The sequence below is a fragment of the Dendrobium catenatum genome, unplaced genomic scaffold, assembly GCF_001605985.2.
Source record: "Dendrobium catenatum unplaced genomic scaffold, ASM160598v2 fragScaff_scaffold_226, whole genome shotgun sequence".
Taxonomy (NCBI): Eukaryota; Viridiplantae; Streptophyta; class Magnoliopsida; order Asparagales; family Orchidaceae; genus Dendrobium; species Dendrobium catenatum.
In genome coordinates this window covers 279,836-288,322 of record NW_021318688.1, presented here as the reverse complement: position 1 = coordinate 288,322, position 8,487 = coordinate 279,836, and the positions used below count along the sequence as shown (strand labels likewise).

The following is an 8,487-nucleotide window of genomic DNA, read 5'->3' as shown; positions in this document are numbered from 1 at the left end:
AGCATCATGACACATCTTCACATGACCTCCCATGTGCTCCCTTGGTGCAAGGAATCTAAATATGCTATATAAACAATAGCAAGAAAGTGTTTCTAAGGGATGTGGGACTAAAGAAAAGAGATGAGGAGTGTATGAGTTCATAGCATATATAATGGATATAAAACCTATTTTTAAACAGATTTTTTAATTAATTATTTTTTATGTGAGTGATAATTATTTATTAGTTAATAATAAAAATTTATTTATTTATACATAATAAAAAATAATTTATCATTAATAATTTTATTTATTTATTAATGATTTTAGATATAAATTTATAAAATAACTTTTGTATACAATATATCATAAACATGTAAAATATATTTAATCATATAATATAAAATAAGAATAATTTATATTAAATTTATAAACTTATGTTAGAATTAAATTTATATTAAATATGTAACATAAATTAATAATAATATATATTAAATTATATGGTTATATATAAATTAAATTTAAAATTTGAAAAATATTCAAATTTAAAATTATCATATTTTTATGAGTGTAAATTCTTATAATTATGATATTTAAATTTTTTTTTGCTTTTATGTGAGATTTTAAAATAATTATTTTACTTAATTATATAAGTTTTTATGTTTCATAGTTTTTTTTAATTTAATTTTTTATCTCATACTTTGAATGATAACATTATTTTTATGTTAATTGTATTAAATTTAAATAATACTTATTATTTATTACGTCATCCGGTTCGACCCCGGTTAGACCGGTCGAACCGGTCGAACCATGAACCTCTCCTTGTTCCGGTTCGTTGTTCGGTCCGGTTTTCAAAACCTTGATTATATTATAATATATATAATAGAGAGGGAGAGAGGGGGATCAGGATTTAGGAAGAATCCGGGCACGCTGGCGGCTCACGCACGGCGGCGAGGTTGGCGGACTTCGGGTCGACGGGGTGCAGGCAGTTGGAGGTCGACGGCGAAGGGAGGCCGGTGGCTGTTCGTTGGGGCGGAAGCAGATTAGGCCGGTTTGGGCTTGCGATCCGTTCCAATGGAGTAAGCGGATGGAGGCCGGACTCGGCAAGGCCGGAGCGGAAGGTCGGCGGGAGCAGGAGAACGGCTAGGTCGGCTTTCGGCTCGGGGAAGGAAGATCGGACTCGTGCACAGTTGCCGTCGGGTGCAGGCGTCGAGAGATGGAGAGGTAAGTTAGAGGTCAACAGCAAGGTAGAATCACTTCTCAAAGGCACCAGGAATAGTCCAATTGGTTTGCTTACTAGTGCGCACCCTCTATTTCATTGGCTATATGACATACGATAAAATGGACCAATTCACTTATTGATGAAAGAGGGTTACCCTGAAGCTCTGGTTTTATTATACTATAGTCTGTTTGATAATCCACCCATATAGCAGCTAGGTTATCTTTTCCACTATTCAATTCAATTTAAAGGATTTAATTTAAATATTGCTTCAGTAATTTTTTGTATGCATGTGGTGATTTAACCTTGCATTTAGTTTCTTGGTCTAGAAGCATTTATCCTTAGATGATGTAAAATCAATTATTATGCTTGTTAATTTCAAGTGATCAAATTGTAAGTATCATCATATGTGTCTTCCTATTATTGAAATATTTATATCTCCCATTGGTTTTAGATTTTAAGTTGATTTTTGATCAGGATTCAATCATTTGTCTACTTCCACCTCTTGCATAATGTAAATCATTGTTGCTAACATGGATCCTTGGGTCAGGTCAAGTCTACTATTTTCACTAAGTAAACTTGTGATGTGACTATCCAAATCATAGAACCATAGGGTCTTAATTTGATTTTTCCTCTCGAATCATTAAGGGTCCGTTTGGGACGACATCACTATTGCTTTGCTGTATAAAAAATTGTTGTTTGGGGGCATCGTGGCAAAGCCAAGTTAGAAATAATTCATGGCTTGCAGCTGCTTTGCTCGACCTTTCACTATATCTCCCGCGGTCAACTGCGGGTTGCTGCTTTTTGCGATTTCGAAGCTCATAAATAGCGGAAATGCCCCACTTGCAAATGTTTACTATAGACCAACGTCGACCTCCTCAAGCTCATTTATCTCGGAGTCACGTTCTCCGATGCTCGCGGCAGTCTCTCGACCTTTGGCTCTCCGGCCCGCCTTGTCATTGGGCATTTCAACTTCCACGAGTTCCACGCCAATCACGACATATATGCCTCCAACCTACTCCTAGTCTTTCGACCCGACTCCAAAGTTCGATCAACCGCTGATTCCCAGCTGCGGGCTCTTCCTCTCAATAGAACAAGTCCCGACCATCCCGCTGGTCGATCCCAATCTTAGGGCAAGGCGGTGTGCAGGTTGTGTGAATGAAAAGCATGGGCAGCATGCTTCTTTATTTGGCCGAGAGAGGAGGCAAGGGCGGCTGGTGGCGTGCATGTCTTCCATCTAGTCGATTAAGAGCGGCAAGGATCAGGGTCTTATTTTTTCGGAAAAAAACAAGTTGTAGTTCCAGTCTTCCTTCCTTAATCCAGGTGTGCGTCATAGCTGCATAAAAGTGCTCTTCCATTATCCTGTTCCTTCAGAGAGATTATTACGTGAGGTGACCAGACACAGAGAATCGTCTGATTTTGTCTCTATGAACATTAAAAAAGCAGTAAAAGTGTTGTTACTGTTCATCGTTGCGCTTTTACTATTCTTCATCGCTGCATTTTTATTGTGCTTTTACTATTCTTAAAGACATAACCGGACGGTTCTCTGTGTCTGGCCTACGCATGTAATAATCTCTCCTTCCTTCGCGCTATCTGCAGTTGGAGCTCGAGAGAAAGTGAGAGCAAAAGCGACCTACGAAATGCCATGTTCATGCGATTAAGGCCAAGACTGAACCCAGACAGGTATGCTACATGGTTTCAAATATTTGATGATTTATAAATATTATTTTTTAAATACTTTGTATTTCATAAAAGCACCTGTGTACTTCTTATGCTCTAACAAGGCTGTATGATCGTCATTAATCTCACCTTTTGTTTGGCTAATTTTTTCAGAACTTATTCCTTATCATAATTATTACAAAAGAAGCAAAATTTTATAGGTGGAAGGCAATCCCATACCTGAAGCAATAATAATAATAATAATAATAAAATCTCTCTTGCCTTTGTTCATTTGCTGCGCTTTCCTAAAGGTGTAGGGTTTCTTCTTTCATCAAAGTTTTATAGCCACGAGCATGCTTTCTAAAAAAAAAATCATGTGTGAAATCAAAATCATTCCTGAGTTTGTGGCCGAAGTTTTTTGTATACAGAGCATATAAATCAATTTAATGTAGTTGATTTTTACATATTTTCGTATTCTGTAGACTAAATTTGAGCTTATTAGCAATGTAATTAGATCATTTCTGGATTCCAAGTTATTTGTAATCAAACTAGTTTACTGTACCAAGAATATAACTCATTATTGGCCTTTTGAGGAATACATTTACATATATAGATAAGACAATTTTAAAGTAAGATATTATATTGTAAAAAAAAAATTAGAGTACTTTGATATTTAAAAGACATAAAATATTTCATAAAAATGGGTACAATTGTAATTTAGAAATGCTAATTTGTTATTATATACATTTAAAATTTTTTTGAAATATACATAATTTTTTTTCAACTCAATATATATATATATATATAAGAGTACCATTGTAATTTGTTCGCATATAGCTGCAGTATAGCAACGTGACAATTATATTTTTCAAACAAATTATAATAATTTATGTACATTAACTTTAGAAAATATATTTTTTACAATAATTTTATAGTTGTCCAAAATGCACCCTAAGTCTACTTCAAACTTATAATCTAATCCTATGTCATAACTTACCCTGCATACAAGCATCTGAACATAAGTTAAGCTTCTTAATCAAGATGGTTATCAAGCAAACTCAAGATGTGACTAGCTTCAAGAACTTACTTCTTTTACAAACCCAACCCCCATTGTTTAAATAAATTATATTTAAATTCTTATTTCATTCAGAAGAATATTTGGAACACACAAAATATGATTTTCCAGAGGAAATATTTGGGATGCACAAAACATGGTTTTCCTTCAATTAATCTTATGATTTTATTGAGTGCATTGATTAGCCATGATCAATTCTCCATTGCAATTCCTTGGGTACTTTCAATGACCATTAGTATAAGGTTTTTAAAAAAAGAACTAAAAAAAGTGCTCGGGCCAGAAGTTTTCTCATGTGTTGGAGTGTTTGAACCCTTATTTCTTTGATCAAGTTAAGATTTTCCTACAATGACATTCCATTCATTTATATTAATCCCAACAAATCTACTTGAGATGGCAACATTGTAGTGTGTTCAATGACTTTCCTTTTCATCAGATTAGTTACAACTTGTGTAGCCTTAACATAATAGTTTATCTAGTATGTCTTGAAGATAGCTTTAGATTAATCCTATTATTGGTCTATACATTATCTAACTTCTTGCTAAAAAATGTGATATTATTTATTATTATTATTGATTATAGTCCGATTTTGAGAGTATTTCTAACTAGAGAAAACTTATAACTACTACTTTTATTGGTTGAGCCAATGCAATGGCTTTTACCTACTCCATGGAATATCCCACTATGACAAATATGAACTTTCTTTGACAATATGCTATTGGGAAAATGCCTGATGAAATGTACCCCCCATAATGCGAAAGGTAATGTGGGAAGAAATTATGGGTTTTAATGGTTGGGATTCTAGGTGAAGGACCTTCCTATAAAGTTGGTAACTCTTACATCTTCTTACAAACTCTCTTGCTTGCATCCTTCCTAAGATTAGGAAAAAAGTATCCTTGGGGTATTATGCATCTTGTAAGGCTTGTAGTAACTCCCCACTCTTTTGAGTGAACCTTGTGCATAATTTCCTTGACTTCATTATTGTGCATACATCTTAAATAAATTCTTATGTAGAACCTCTTGACCTAAGTTAAAGTGTCATATTGACATAAACGTGAGATATCATGCTTCACTCTTTTCTTCGGTTAATTTTCTTTTGAAAGATAATTAAAATTATGAGCAATCTATTGGTTAGGTTAAGATATAGTGAGCATTTCTTCATTAATAGATGTTAAAAGAGTCTTAGATAAGAGAGAACATGAAGATGTTTGAATTTTATGAGTAACTTATAGTAATCTGATTTTCATTTTATGAATTGTATCTTATCTCAAACTCCCAAAGCTTCATATCTTCATTTTTTACCTTAATACATTTATTAAGAATTAGGTCCCACACTTCGTAGCACCCCAATAGTTGTTTTAGTATGCGACATGCATCGTAATAAACTTTCAAGTGTTCAGTGCCAACTCCAATCATGAGGCATAACTCAATGAATAAAACTTTATACATATCTCATCTATTTCTTTTGCTTTAAAACTCAAATTCAAAGAGGACAGGAAGACTAGCCCTTGCGGGATTTGAGAATAACCCTAACTTTATTATTAATCTTTCTTAAAGCTATATTAGTGTACATGATCCAACTCTAAATTTCTTATGGATGGTTGACCTCAATGGGTTCATGCATTGAAAAATTAGTAATGAAATTAAGAAGTACCTATGCTTTATTGGCAGTTTTCTTAATGTAATTGATGTCTAATTCACTTATCTCAATTGGTCATTTCATGAGCTTACTCCAGGCTTGAGCCTTTAGCACACTTAATCTAGAGTGGAAATGATAAATACATGGGTTTTATATGTAAAGAAATAATATTTCACATTCAACTAAAGTAACTAGGGTAAGTGTCAACTTAGCAATTAAAAGGTAGTTCAATTTTGAGACTCCTAGACTTTTATTAAAATACTGGTTTGAAAACTACCTTCCATTCTCTTCCCGAACAAGTACAGAACTAACCACGTACTTTTCAACTTTGTGATAGAATTTGAGGTATTTAATGGGTCTCAAACTATTAAGTACTTGTGCAGAGAAGGGTTTCTTCAGTTATTAGAATCATTCTCCATTATTTCTCATCCCATTGCAAGTGATTTAATCTTTAAAGAACTTTGATGAGTAGAGAATGGGTTTCCTTTGATGTTAAGATAAATATGTTGAGGTTTGCAAGCTTCCTTGCGAGTTTCTTTTTCTCTATGATTAACATTGATGATGATATGACTATCACTATTTAAATTTTGTAAAGATTGGGTGAATACCTTAGAAAGAGACAATATCTTAAAAATATATTTTATCTTGCTCCAAAGCAGCACTTTTTTGGATTTAATTTCATGTTATTAACTTCTTAGAGAGGAAACAATCTCCCCAAGATCAGAAAGTGTTCTCATCACTCTGACTCTTAATGAGTACATTATGAACTTAAACTTTCATTTTTGTCCTTCCAAGATTCTAAGAATGTTATCCACTAGCTGACTTTATGTGGAAACTTTGCACAAGTACAAAAAAGGAATGTTCCTATTATTTTTGCCTTTAGTTTTTTATATCACCAAGAAATTAAGAATAATCAACCAAGAAACAATGTTGCAATCATAGTTTCCTCTTTGTTATTTCCCCCAACTAATTCCAACTAGCCATATAGAAGGTTGGGGATAGCTCAGGACTTGAGAGGGGTAATTTTCAAGTACTATACTTGGACAATATCTAGATGCTTTTCATTGGTTAGGAGTACTAGTGTTAATCCCTTCATAACCTTAGTTTAACCATATTAAAGCCTAAGTTGGGGATCTAAAACCTATTTAGAATTGTGAAGGTGTTACTTTGGAGTGTTAGAGGTTGAGTGGAGTTAGTCTGATTTTAGCTATTAGGAGGTTTCACTTTAACCTTAACTCCACCAAACTCAAATGGGCTATGTTAAATCATTTGATTAAATTTATATACTAAAAATAGTAAAAAAATAGGTTGGGATGAAAAAAAGATTATGTTACTAACATCCTAATCTAAAATTATTTTTAAGGGTTTTATTTATTTTGAACATTTAGTTATGTTAATTTATTTTAAAATGTGAAGTTCTCTACTTGAATTCAAAAGAGACATGCTAGGCTATTTCAATAAACTGTTCTTCTTAAAATGGTTAAATTATGTTAGGCCTAACTAGACTTCTTTTGTTAGCATCCCCATATAGAATTATTTTAATGGTTTGAATGATATGGTTTTTTTTTTTGGTTTAATCTAGCTTGAAATTTGGAATCCTTCATCATGGGATATTTAAGATTGCATGGCTATCCTATTTTATAATATTTTATAATTTTTAAAAATATTCTATATATTTATTTAATTATTTTGAGAAATTTTAATATATTCAAAATTGAAATTTCATTTTATTTGGTTTAGTTTTCTCACAACAAAATTCAATAAAGAATATTATGCACACCCTTGTATGATCTCTTTGTGCAATTAGGTTAAACTTGGGTTAACACGAATTGATCAACTAATAAATTCTTAATTAGGTTTTTTCTTTTATTTTATAGGATTCCTTATCAGTACTAGTTACCCATTTAAGCTCTTGCACTCTTCCTTTGACCTTTTAGTGATTCAAAGTTCATTATTACATAGTTTTTTATATTGAGAGACAATTGTCTCACTTGGTCTACGGAACTATTTCAAAGCATAGATTATTTTATTTAGATAATACTCTTTGAAATGATAAGTCCACCTTTAATAATAATCTAAGAAATTTAAAATACATATATATATTTATCTATGTTGTCTCTTGGAGGCATTTTGTAACTCGAGCTTACGAGTTTATATTTTTGATGATAATAAATATTATGACTCACATCCTATGTCTACTTGTATTTACAATATTTTTTTGTTTGTGTGTGTTCTAATTTTTCAGGAATACCATGCTACTTCTAATAAAGATTCAAGACTCAAAATTGGATAAAATATGTTATGTTGTAACAATTTTTGTAATATTCATTGATATATTTTTTATTTCTTGAGTCAAATCCTATAAAGGTGTCTGCTTGCTTGGTGGCCATCCACACACACACTTAGGAGGAGTGAGATTGAGTCAAAATCAGAAGTTTAAGTTTTGAACTAATTATACTAGAGGATTCATATCATCTAGGACGTTCAGCTCATTGAACTAATCATACTGGACAATTTTGATCATCCAAGATTATTCGTTATGATCTTGGAAAATAGTCGCCAATGATAATTTAGGCAATGATTTAAGATTCAAATTTTGTTCTAATCATCCTGAACGATCTAGATCATCATGGACGATCATTATAAATTATGTCTAAATTGATTATGTGATTAGGGGACTAATTATGGTTAAATTGTTCAATCAGATCATCCTTGACAATCAATATATCGTATTGGATGATGTTTGCCGACATATTTGATTTTCCTAAATCATCCAAGAAAAAATAACATAATTTTTCTTTTAATCATCAAGGACGATCCATAATATCATCCTGGATGATTTGTATAAATTTGAACTGATTGTCCAGGACTATCCTAATATCGTCCAAGACTATCAGGTCAAATTTTGCACATCGTACTGGA

At 32.4% G+C, this 8,487-nt stretch overlaps 1 long non-coding RNA gene across 1 annotated transcript; it reads left to right on the top strand.

The window, feature by feature from the left end:
• The first annotated feature begins 875 nt into the window (after positions 1-875).
• Positions 876-3,431, top strand: LOC114579180. The gene is made up of 2 exons (XR_003700089.1): positions 876-1,200; positions 2,795-3,431. It is a non-coding gene; the product is annotated as an uncharacterized LOC114579180 (long non-coding RNA).
• The last annotated feature ends 5,056 nt before the right edge of the window (positions 3,432-8,487 follow it).